This window comes from Chiloscyllium plagiosum, chromosome 33 (genome assembly GCF_004010195.1).
Source record: "Chiloscyllium plagiosum isolate BGI_BamShark_2017 chromosome 33, ASM401019v2, whole genome shotgun sequence".
NCBI classification, from domain to species: domain Eukaryota; kingdom Metazoa; phylum Chordata; class Chondrichthyes; order Orectolobiformes; family Hemiscylliidae; genus Chiloscyllium; species Chiloscyllium plagiosum.
In genome coordinates, this window is record NC_057742.1 from 9,347,337 (window position 1) to 9,360,717 (window position 13,381).

General features: G+C 40.1%; 1 long non-coding RNA gene across 2 annotated transcripts in view; it reads left to right on the forward strand.

Annotated features, from left to right (window-relative positions):
• The first annotated feature begins 10,542 nt into the window (after positions 1 to 10,542).
• LOC122539808 overlaps positions 10,543 to 13,381 on the forward strand; it is a 51,811-nt gene continuing 48,972 nt past the window's right edge. For both annotated transcript variants that reach the window (XR_006309191.1, XR_006309192.1), the window contains exon 1: positions 10,543 to 10,660. This is a non-coding gene — a long non-coding RNA (uncharacterized LOC122539808). The remainder of the gene's footprint in view (positions 10,661 to 13,381) is intronic.

Consider the following 13,381-nt stretch of genomic DNA (forward strand, 5'->3'; position numbering starts at 1 on the left):
AGAACACCCAGTCCCTCTGCACAGCAGCATGTTGCAATTTTTCATCATTTAAATAATTGATTTTGATGTTAATCCTACCAATATGGGTGACCTCCAATGACAGTCAAAAAATTACATTTTTCACTGACTCAACTGTCTTCTAAAACATGCTTTGAGGGAATTAAAAATTTCCCAACCGGACAACAGTCTATCCCCAGTAACAAATATCTTTTCCAAAAGACATTCAAGAAATATGTTGCCGGTTACGGAGGGATATAGATAAGCTGCAGAGCTGGACAGAGAGATGGCAAATGGAGTTTAATGTGGAAAAGTATGAGGTGATTCACTTTGGAAGGAGAAACAGGAATAAAGAGTACCGGGCTAATGGTGAAATCCTTGGTAGTGTAGAAGAGCAGAGAGATCTCGGTGTCCATGTACATTGATCCCTGAAAGTTGCCACCCAGGTTGATAAGGTTGTTATGAAGACATATGATGTGTTAGCTTTTATTGAAAGAGGGACTGAGTTTCGGAGCCACGAGGTCAGCTGGAGCTGTACAAAACTCTGGTGTGGTCGCGCTTGGAGTATTGCATACATTTCTGGTCACTGCATTATAGGAAGGATGTAGAAGCTTTGGAAAGGGTTCGGAGGAGATTTACTAGGATCTTGCCTGGTATAGAGGGAAGGTCTTATGAGGAAAGGCTGAAAGTCTTGAGGCTGTTTTTGTTAGAGAGAAGAAGGTTGAAAGGTGATTTAATTGAGAAATATAAGATAATCAGAGGGTGAGATAGGGTGGACAGTGAGAGTTTTTTTCCTCGAATGGTGATGGCTAGCACGAGGAGACATAGCTATAAATTGAGGGATGGTAGACACAGGACAGATGTCAGAGGTAGTTTCTTTACTCAGAGAGTAGTAGGGGCATGGAACACTAGGGGCCTGCAACACTAGTAGACTCGCCAAGTTTAAGAGCATTTAAATTGCCACTGGATAAACATATGGATGAAAATGGAATAGCGTAAGATATTGGTTCCACAGGTCGGCACAACATCGAGGGCCAAAGGGCCTGTACTGCACTGTATTGTTGTATGTTCTATAAATACAAATGGCACAGAATGACAGAGGATAACATCTGCAAACAAATGACCACTTACTTATTGAAGAGGAGAAGAATTTGTATTGTCAGAGTCTTGGTGGGAGAAGGGATAGTGATAAAAACAATTGGGTAATGGTTTAAACTAGGGGAGAAAATCCAGAAAGGCATATTAGATAAGGCAGTTGGCTTGAAAACATTAATTTGGTAGCCTTGGAAATTACAGATCAATAACTGCATCTAGGAGGGGCAAGTCAGTTTGTTCTATGAACTATAACTCTTAGCCTAGGTCAAGGCTCTATCGCATTGATAATCAGCTAGGCTAACATAACTGGTTTACTTACTGCTGTGTAATAAGCTACTTCTTGCCAAAGTATCAGCCTCTTTTGCTAAAGACTTATTGTGGCTAATCCTTTACTATTTGCACAACTAAACTACGTAGATTACCACTGCGAAAAGGTTTAGTGGCAGCATACCTGACAGAACTAGGTACCAGCATCCCTTACAACAGAAAACAAGTTGGAGAAGTGGAGGGAAAATATTCTGGAACTTTGAAACCCCATAGTTTGAAAGGATGGCCAGAATATCATAGGCAATTAAAACTGGGGAATCTCAAGAGGCTAGAATTAGTTAAACTCAACTATGACAGAATATTTATTCAGAGCATAAGTCACTCTTGTGTAGAGAATTTATTTTACACGATCATAATTTAACTTTACTTTCTAACAAGTTAGATTTCTGTCCTATTATTGTTCTATTGAGCCCATTTTACTTGAAGTAATATTCCTGGCTTTCTCTCTATTTATAATATTTAGTTACATTTCTAAATGCAAAAATGCAGATGCAAATAACAAAGCTGTCCCCTTGAGTTAACTTTGATCAAATGCAGCTTGTACGGTTCAGCAGTGAATGTCCCTACAACATGGCCTGCAAGTCTTGGAAATGATCTCTGACAGTCCTACCCTTTTCCCCACATTCACAGTGACTCCTCTCCAAACGGTATTGTAGGAAGTCTGAGGGCTAATGATTCATGAAAACAACCGAAAGGACTGGAAATGCTATTTTCTACTTTCCCTTCCACGGAAACTATGATAATGCTTGATTACTGCCTTATATGGAATTAGTAAAGCACCTTTAAAGAAATCTGTCTGTAAAAAAAGAAACAGCTTCCCCTCTGTGGAAATAGTGACAGGACTGCTTGCAAACACAATACAATGCTGTGCACTAAGAAACCTCTATGGGGTGACAGAGTTAATCCTAAAGGCTTTTGAAAATTAATGGCAAATATATTTGTAGTGTGGAAGGGGGGAGCTTATGCAGTTGCCAATAAAATGGATGCCAGCCTCTTTAATTTTCACATCTTCATTCTGAATGAAAAATGCAGAGTGACACTTGGCAGCAAGTCAAATGCATAGCCTGACCTCCTGGTGAACTTAAGACCCTGCTCTATACATGAAAAAATCCCTATCGTTGACTTGCTGGTGTAAAACGATTTGAACCTCGATGTGTGGAGGCGTTAAAAATCTGGTAGAATATAGTCACAGCAGGAAAAGCCCATGAGCATGTGTTAGTGGAGACAGTGGAGATAAACTCCATCCTGGGCAGATCAGTGCAGCTCAATCTATTATTGATCAGCAGCTGAGTATGATTCATTCTGAAGGTGATCAAGCCCCAGTACCTTTTATTAATATGTTGCTATGCCAACCATGCAGTGAGGTCTTAGAGTCATAGAGTCATAGAGCTGTACAGCATGGAAACAGAGCCTTCAGTCCAACTCATCCATGCTGACCAGATATCCTAAATTAATCTAGTCCCATTTACCAACATTTGGCCCAATTCCTCTAAACCCTTCCTATTCATATACCCATCCCAATGCCTTTTAAATGTTGACTTCTCTGTTTTTTCACCTCCCACGTGATCCCTGGTTTCCCTCTCTTCCTCCTTTTTAAAATGCCATTGTTTGAATCTCTTTTTTATCAGAAGTTCCAAAACGATGCAACAGCTTATATAGTAGTAATTACCACTCCTTGAATTCGAGGAAATCAGCTCCGACACTGAAAACACCTAAAAAAAAAAGGAGACGCTCTTACAGCCACAATATTTTCCCATTTTCCATCTTGGATTACCCAGAATCCTCCTGTCAACATTACATTCATGGGCATGGTGGCAAGAGTGGGGAAGTGGGGGGGGTGGTGGCGGGGGAGTGCAGTGGGAATTTTGTCTCTTAGAATCCTGAGAATTCTAAACCTGATGATTGAGAAACGATAGTAACTTGGTGGTCTTATGGCAAGAATTAAAATCACTTTTATTATAATCTTTCCCTTTTACAGTCATGCAAACGTTTGGGTGTAGGAAGCATAATCAAGTTATAATTTTAAATCTTTTAGATGGTTCAGGAAGATGCTTACAGTTTCACAGCCTTTGCACTCTCTGATGGAGGATAAATGACACATGTAAGTTCAGTGGGAAATCCCTTTTGTGGTGAACATTCAATTGCAAATAAGACAGTCACTTTCAAGAGTGGCCAGCAGTTAAACTCCACTCTACCCAGTTTCACTGGATCCCAGAACATCCATGGAGTACAGTATCAGTGAGCTTCTCACTCTATCACGAGTGCACAGTGGCAACAGTGTGTACTATCTACAACAGTGTTTCCCAAACTTTGTCCCAGAATTGCTAACACTCTAAGGGGAACTGCCAGGATAGGGTGGGTGTTGTTTGTGAAGAGAAACCTACAAAAACTGATGGGGGGTGGGGGGAGCCCTGTATAATTGGTAACATGTTCTGTTATTGCAGGGTGCAGTTGTTATAACTCGGTCAGTGCTCCATGACCTTGAAACTCATGACTCCAAATTCACAGATCAGTATCAAACTTAAGGTTTTGAACCATACTTCAGCAAACCCTGAATTGCAAGATGCACTGCAGTAACTCAAAATCCCTGGTGACATTTTCTTCCAAACCTGCAGACTTTAGTGCTTTGTATGAAGAGGAAGCAGGTGATGAATTGGGAGCACCACCATCTACAATTACCCTTCCAAGTCACACAGCGTTATGAGTTAAAACTATCACTGTTCCTTCATTGTGGAAGGAACTTCAACACACCTGCACTGCACAAAACTCCAGGAGTTCAAGATGGTAGAACACCATTACCTTCTCAATGATTTTTAGGGATGAAGTGACAATTGTTAGATTGCCAATGATGCCCACATCCTATAAATGAATGCAAAAATCATTCGGAGCAAGGGAAAAAGGGGAATGAAGAAGGGAGGAAATCAGATTGCAATGCCTCAACTCTCACCACTACAAGCCAGCCAATACATAGGACAGGGAGACATATGCTCTTAAAACTCAATCAAAACATTTTTGATTAAGAAAAACATTACAACTGTAAATAGAAAAGATATTTCTGAGGGCTCATTTAGTGAAAATACATGGGTTGAAATTAGAAATAAGAAAGAGATGATCACCTTGATGGGATTATACTATAGGCCCCCAATAGTCAGAAGGAAATTGAGAAGCAAATATGTAGAGAGAGCTCAAATATATGTAAGAATAACAAGGTTAGAATAGTAGGGGATTTTAATTTTCCAAACATTGACTGGGATTGCCATGGTCTTAAAGTTTGAATAGTGAAGAATTTGTTAAATGTGTTCGAAAAGATTATCTTTATCAATACGTAAATGTTCCTACTCGAGAAGGAGTAAAACTTGGGAAGTAAGGCAGGGCAAGTGACTGAAATGTTAGTAGGAGAACATTTTGGGACTAGTGATCATAATACTATTAGTTTTTAAATAGTTATGGAAAAGGATAAAAGTTAAAGTTCTTAAATGGAGTAAGGCAAATTTTAAGAGTATGAAACAAGAACTTTCAAAAAGTTGATTGGAGTAGACTGTTCACAGATAAAGGGCCAACTGAGAAGTGGGAGGCCTTCAAAAGTGCGATAACAAGAGTTCAAAGGAATTATGTTCCTGTTAGAGTGAAAGGCAAGTCTGGTAAGATTGGGGAACAATGGATGAATAAAGATATTAAAGTTCTAATCAAGAATAAAAAAAGTCATATATTTGACAACTGGGATCAACTGATACACTTAAGGAGTATAAAGAATGTAGGCACATTGTTAAGAAGGAAATCAGGAAGGCAAAGAGGGGCTATAAGATAGCCTTGGCAGATAACATTAAAGACAATCCAAAAAAGTTCTACAAATACATTTCTACGAATACATGCTCTTGCATGTATTCTACAAATACATGCAAGAGCAACTAGAGAGAGTGTAGGACTCCTTAAAGATCAAGGAGGTTATCTTTGTGTTGAACCTCAGGAAATGGGAGAGATATTAACTTTGTGTCAGTTTTTACTGCTGAGTAAGAAATATAGGTGAGAGAACTCATGGAAATAAATATTGATGTTTTGAAAACAGTTCACATTACAGAAGAGAAAGGGTCAGGCTAAGCAAAGACATGCCAGAGAATTCCTAGAGGGCTGGCACTCCAACCACAACGTCACAAACAAACACATAGATCTAGATACCATCTATCAACCCCTCAGAAAATGAACAGGAAATTACATCACCACAAACCCCAGGAACCCCATCCAGGACAAACATATAAATAGAAAGCAGGAGACAATAGCTTTGCTTCACTTGGAGGTAGCCACTGATGATGTTACCTAGCCAGGTAATGAAACGTCTGGATATCAAACCTATACCCTAAACCTCAACCTGAGCTACACACCTTCACAAACCTTGCAAAAAAGAAGAGAAAGTGCTGGAGGTCTTAGAAAACATGAAGGTAGATAAATCTCCAGAACCTGATCAAGTGTATCCCAAGATGCTGTGTGAAGTTATAGAGGAAATTGCAAGACCCACAGCAGAAATATTTGCATCATCTATAAACATGAATGAAGTGCCAGAGGACTGGAGGATGATCAATGTTGTGCCATTGTTTAAGAAAGGCTTTAAGGAGAAGCCTAGAAACTACAGAGTTGTGAGTCTGGCATCAATGGTGAGTAAGTTGTTGGAGGTGATTCTGAAAGATAGGATCTACATTCATTTGGAGAGACAAGGATTAATTAGGGAGAGTCAGCATGGCTTTGTGCAAGGAAAATTGTGTCTCACAAACTTGATTGAGTTTTTTAATGAAACTAAAAGGATTGAAGGCGGCAGAGTGGTGGACGCTCTTTACTTGGACTTTAGTAAAGCCTTTGACAAGATTCTACACAGTAGACTCATTCGTAAAGTTAGAACATGGATTCAGGGTGAGCTTACCAATTGGATACAAAATTGGTTTTATAGTAGGAGATAGCGGGTGGTGATGAAAGGTTATTTTTTGATTTGGAGACTTCTGACCAGCAGCGTTCCACAGGGGTGTCTACTCTTGTTTGTCATTTATGTAAATCATTTGGATGAGAATATAGTAGACATGATTAGTAAGTTTGCAGATGACATGAAAATTAGTGGTGCAGTGGACAGTGAAGAAGGCTATCTAAGATTAGAATGAGATCTTGATCAATTGGGTCAATGGGCTGAGTAGTGACAGATGGAGTTTAATGTGGATAAATGTGAGGTACTGCATTTTGGTAAAAGAAACAAGGGCAGGACTTATACAATTAATGGTAGGGCCCTGGGTAGTGCTGTAGAACAGAGAGACAAGGGGTTCAGGTCCATAGTTCTTCAAAATTTGCATCTCAAGTAGACATGGTGGTTAAGAAGGCACTTAGCACGCTTGCCTTCATTGCTCAGACCTTTGAGTATAGGAGACAGGATGCCATGTTGAGGTTGTACAGGACGTTAGTGAGGCCTCTTCTGGGGTTGTGTGTGCATGTTGGGTTGCCCAGTTATAGGAAGGATATTATTAAACTGGAGAGAGTTGAGAAAAGATTTACCAAGATGTTGCCAGGAATGGAAGGTTTGAGATATAAAAATAGACTGGAAAGACTGGGACTTTTTTCACTGATGCATAGGGGCTTGAAGGTTGACCTTCTTGAGGTTTATAAAATCATAAGAGGCTTAGATAAGGTGAATGACAAGGGCCTTTTCTCTAGTGTGGGAGAGTTCAAAACTAGTGGGCATATTTTTAAGATGAGAGGACAAAGATTTAAAAAGGACATGAGGGGCAACCTCTTTACACAGAGTGTGGTTTGTGTGTTGAATGGACTTCCAGAGGAAGTGATGGATGCAGGTACAGTAACAAGATTGAAAAGACATTTGGATAATTTCATGAATAGGAAAGATTTGGAGGGGTATGGCCCAAGCACAGGCAGGTGGAACTAGTTTAGTTTGGAAAAACGGTTGGCATGGACTGGTTGGCCCGGAGGATATATTTCCGTGCTGTATAACTCCATGACTCTAGAAAACACATTACTACTCTACACTAAAGCCTGCTTGCTCATGGAGGAAATATTGTGATAAAGGTGATTTGAATGAAAACAATGGAAAAAAAAAAGGATGTGAAATTTGGTTCCGTTTTATCACGTAACCGTGACCTTCACAAGCCAAAAACCTCTTGTGCACCTCACAGGGTGGGACTCTTTCCACAAATACCACAGCAAGTTCCAATTGATCTTGAATGCAGATATGGCAGATAACAGTGCTAATATGCAAATGAACAAAGTGCATTCATTAGAAGAAAGCAAGACTAAAATAGACTTCAAATATTCAGAGGTTGGCCGCTTGCTTGGAGGAAATCGGTTGCATTAAATTGTGCAGAATACTTGATTTGACAAAGCTGCCTAACTAGGGCGTAGTTCATTTTCACCAATAAAGACCTTGATTTTTTTTTAAAATGGAGTTTGTACAGTTAAGAATAATGGGAGTGAATGCCTCTATTGCAGTAACTGGAATTTAAAGACAATTGATTTATCATTGAAAGCTTTGAAAAATTGAAGGCTTTTGAAAGAAAATGAAGGTTACATTTACTTTCTTTTGTCAGGTTGACATGCTTTTATCTTTAAAGAATTGATGGACATCCTGAGGTATAAACAATGTCTAAGACATCAGGGATAATTCCTCAACTCCTCTTCCAAATGGCCCATCAGTACTGTTTATATCCACTTGAGGCAGGAGCCTCAGTTTAATTGCTCCTCTGAAGACCAGCACGTCCAACAGTGTGACACTCCCTTTGCACTGTACTGGAGCATTAACATTATTTTTTATTTTATTTTAATATTTTCTCCTTGAGGTCATGCCAATGAAACTTGACCAGATGGGCACTACTGTCTGTGGAATTAAATCCCAGTAAGCGTTGCAAACTGTCAAAGGAGAGCACCAGGCTTTAAGAGATAATTATAATGGGCAGCATGGTGGCCTCACAGTGCCAGAGACCCGGGTTCGTTTCCAGCCTCAGGTGGCTGGGGGGTCTGTGTGGAGTTTGCATATTCTCCCCGTGTCTGCATGGGTTTCCTTCGGGTGCTCCGGTTTCCTCCCTCGGTCCAAAAGATGTGCAGGCCAGGCAAATTGGCCATGCTAAGTTGCCTATAGTGTTAGATGCATTAGTCAGAAGGAAATGGGTCTGGGAGGGTTACTCTCTGGAAGGTCAGTGTGGAGTTGTTGGGCCAAATGGCCTGTTTCCACACTGTAGGGAATCTAATCTAAAAAAAAAATTAAAGGACTTTTAAAAAAAATGAAAACCACTGGAGGGAAAACGCAAGCATGAAAGTGACAACATGAATGGAAGAGAGTAAGTGGGGAGACAAATGGGAAAGAGGAATGAAGATAGAAAGAGAAAATAAAGGAAGGAAAAGTGGAAGAGAGTAGAGGCAGGAAAGGGACAGATAAAAATGCATCGAAAGTTTAATTAGACTCAGCCCTTATGGGAAAAGTGTTGCCACTGGTTAGCTGAATTGGATCTTATAGTAATGTTTCCCTTGAATCCTCTTCTGTGTTGCTACTCTCTGTCAGGCGCAAGACCTAAAGACGTATCTTATAGTGTAGTATTTCAATGCTTGGTCATCTATTTGAAATGATGTTGTTTACTATGCCAGTCTACCTCTGTATAATAGAAAAATCCAATAAAGGTACATGAGGCATAATTCACACTACCATGAAGAATTTGAAGACTGGCAGCCTCTTTACTTCCTCTCTCGGTTCCATATTTAATATGGAATTTTTAGCAAAAGGATTTGAAATTAGGGTCAAAAGTTCCTCCCTTCCTTTCCTTCACTTCCTCTGGTTCACCATCCTTGGCAACTCTCACATTGGGGCTCACACTTCTGGGAAGACTAAGCACCCTAACCCAGTGAATAATGAAGCAACATAGACCAAACAGCCTGAAAACACAAAATGCTGGAGATCACAACGGTCAGACAGCATCCATGGAGAGAAAGCAAGTTAATGTTTTGAAGCTAGATGACTCTTCATCAGAGCTGAGACATGGCTGTCAGTCACAGTTCATGTAGTGTTGACTTGGCATAGTTGCTCAGTAGAAGAGGGCTTTCAAAATTGATCTCAGTATCTGGATTTTCACTGTGGGCTCGTAGCTGCCACTGCCACATATCTCATCAAAAGGTGTCAGAGAAGGGACACAACTGGGTTGGACTGTGCTACCCCTCTTTGCTGAATAGTCTGTTGAAACCCATCAAAGCTCCAATGTGAGACATGTGTGCGCAAAGGATCCAAATGCCAGCTCCTTTCAGTTTGGCTCCCAGAACTATATTGCTTCAGGCAATGAGAGGAATATTCTTCTTTTACATGGATAGTGTGGATGGGTGGTTACTGCAGGCATCATCTCAACCTAATCTGCCCAGCATGATACTGACTTACTCTGGTGGCCATGAAATCATTCAGGAATGAAGTTGGTTAGGGTTAAACAAACAGTCAACCCAATCCCATCAGTATTTCTCTGATGGGTTAGGGTACGATTCCTGACCCACCATTACTCCCACCTGTTGTTTTTGTGAAAGGGTTAAGATCCCAGTAGAAACTGCTCTTTTCTCTCAATGTTCTGAATGTGAAATTACATTCTGAACATTGCTTCTCCCTGGGTGGCATCTCTGCGTACCAGGAGGCTCGCTGTGCCATGTCTTCATTGTGAGCTTTCATAACAGTGACACACAGCAATCATCCCCACCAATCAACCAAATGGGATTTACAGCGGGCCAGTAAAAAACTAAAGTTGCATGTTAATGGAGTCATTTAATAAATTTTCTTTGTAAAATTGAGTTTGGTTCTGTTTGAGTCCTTACAATCTTTCCCATTTGACATCTTACTGCTACCTTCCGGTTTCAGCACGAGCAAAATTTGCATGAACAAAGAACTAGGTTTTTTTTGCTGTGTTGAACCTTGAGAGCAGCATTTTCTGTGCCCATCCCTCAGCATCGCTTAGCATATTTTAGCACCTTCAGTTTTAACAAGATTTGAACTAACAAGGATAGTAGGTGTGAACTGACTATGTTAACCACTGCTACTGTGAGAAATAAAGGTATCTTGCCTCAAACAAATACAAAACACTAGGTCCAGTTGTCTTCATTCGTAACATCGGGACCAAGCCAATCAGGACTTCTTGTGAAAAGTATGATGCTACATGTTTTAAAAGTTTAATGTTCGAGTGTTAACGTTACAGTTTATATCACAGCGGACAGCAAGGTCACTACAGGAAAGGTGGGTGAAGCTGCTACTGGTGTGGTCAGTCATTAATGAGAACTACTCTTTTTTTAAAAAAATGCTTTTGAACTACTTTTTCCAAAATGTGATCCATTATCCCTAGCTAGAGAAGGGATTGAAAATGCTCCAGTGATGGACAGGGGTTCAACCGGCTTGCGACTGAACAATGCTGTTGTGTATAATATATTTATCATAAATGCTTACCATGCAGAAAGCTGCCATTTGGCCCATGGTTCTGTGCCAGCCATGAGCAATCCATTTAGCCCTCTGCCTTCTCAACCTTGCCCTTCAACTAAGGCATTGTGACCCTAAGGTTAAACCAATACCAATCATCTCTCTCAGGGATAAGGTTCTCTGGGACAATGGCACCTTTACCTTTTACGCCCCTGTTCATTCCCTACAGCCCTACAAATATTTTCATTTCAAACTCGCTTGTGAAAGTTATTAGGAATCAGCCTTCCCAGTCCATAGAGGCTGCGCATTACAGATCGCAAACAGGGTCACCATTTAACATAAATTCCTCTCATCACTTTTGTAAGTTAGCTTGAATCTGTGTCTTTTGGCTACTGATTCTCTTGTCAATGGAAACATTTCTCCCCTTCTATTTTGACAGAAGTTGCCCTTAGATTGAATGTACTGTTTGATTTCACAGTAAAGTTGCAGGATCCTGTATGAAAGTTGGAATAAGCAAAAACCTGACATTTTACTCAGTTTTCACAAACATTCATTAACCCAAAGTTAGATTAAACACAGGTGCGTGATCATTCTGCTTTCTGCTTTTTGCTGACACTACCAGCTTTTATATCTGCAGCTTTACTAAAATGAGTTAGGACAGCAATGTTAGCCCATGATCTTTATTCTCTAACCGGATGTGTACAATACTCACTGTACAGAAACCCCCATGCCAGTCAGAATGTTTTGGGATGAGTGAGGTATCCATAGCAGGTTCATGCCCGAAGGACTTTGATCTTTTCAGTTACATGCCCAATGTCAAGCCACAACGCTGATTGTTCCAATTTTTTGACAAGTCTTAGCCCCTGACCACCGCCATTATAGTTCACATATTAAAACAACTGACAGGCTAACAATGATAAAGAGAAAGCCCTATGAGCCTTGTGTGGATTTGTAAACTATATAAGGGTGTTTTTGCTGATGGGTGCTGTAGCCAAAAGCATTTCGTGCCATCATACGTTGAGTGGGGAAATTTCAGTTAATCAGACACAGCATAATGAATTGCCCTCAAGAAATCAAAGTGATTGACAGAATTAATTTTATCATTTTAAGTAGTGTTAAAATAATAGGCTGCCCTGCAGGCCCCACACCATGCTTGAGCTGTGATGGAAATATGGAGTAACGAAGAGTGCATGGGGACCTAACATAGCCCACATATGCCACAAAGGTCATTTTATCTTGTTAGTCATAGATTACAACTAGATGATCACCAATGCTGTCCAGTGTATGTACTGCCTAAGAACAACCTATTTGGAATCATAATACCATAATCCATTAGGCACAAGCAAAGCTGTGTTTAGCTTGAGTATGTTTCCATACAGCCAAACCTGAATCGAGGTAATGAATGAGAATGAGAATGAGCCTTACCATGTGTTCTAGGAGTCCCAAAGGATTTTGCATCCAGTTAATTAATTTTAAAAGCTAAATTATTATGGTTCTGCATCGTTGAACAGAGCAGCCAATTTGCATTCGGAAAGATGTAGCAAATAGAAAATGAGCTGACTGACCAATTTATTAACCTCCAGGTGTCAGACTATCCAAGTAAGACTCTTGACATAATAGCAGTGATCCTACCTCTGATCCAGGAGGCCTGGGTACAAGTTCCACCTGCTGCAGAGGTGTGAAATAATATTTCTTAAAATACCTAAGTAGAGAAAAAAATCCTGGGTTAGAACTAAAATCCAGCAGAGGCTTGTACCCGTTCAAAGAGTAACCAGTGAGGAATTGAGTGGAATCTGGGGATAACATGCAGCTTGATAGAACATTATCTTGCTGTTAACAATGTTAACCAGACCTGGAATTAATGATGTTACAAAATGGAAGGCTTCAACTGTTCAAGCCAGCAGAGAGAAGAGTGGCTAGCATAGAACCAGTTTACTTTCACTGCCTGGAAGGCTCTTGTAATGGAGTGGTAATCTCCATGTTGCTGGAACAGGAGTGCAATAACACCTCTTTGAACAAGTTGGTTAGGAAAATTTTGATTTTTATCCCTTCCTTGTTCAGTGATTCACAAGCAGTAGCTCCTTTCTCTACAACTTAGAATGTTTATCGTTACTTTACAATCTCCAATGTCAAAGAAGAAACTAAAAATGTTTAGTTTCTTTCAGAAACAAAGCTAATAAAAATCATACATCTATATCAATGGCCAAAATATGTATAAATTATCTCAGGATATGTTGTGTTATAAATGACTTCTACTTACTTTACTTTCCCTCTGTATCTCTGACAAAAGAAATAGAAAATGTCACCACAAGGAAACAATTTATTATTCACAATAGTATCAGTACTGGGAAATGAGTGCAACAGGAACAAGAAAGTCTGCAAGCAGGCATATGATAATCACTTGCAAACACAGGTACCCTAGTGATTAGATTAGATTAGATTAGATTACAGTGTGGAAACAGGCCCTTCGGCCCAACAAGTCCACACCGACCCGCCGAAGCGCAACCCACCCATACCCCTACATTTACCCCTATACCTAACACT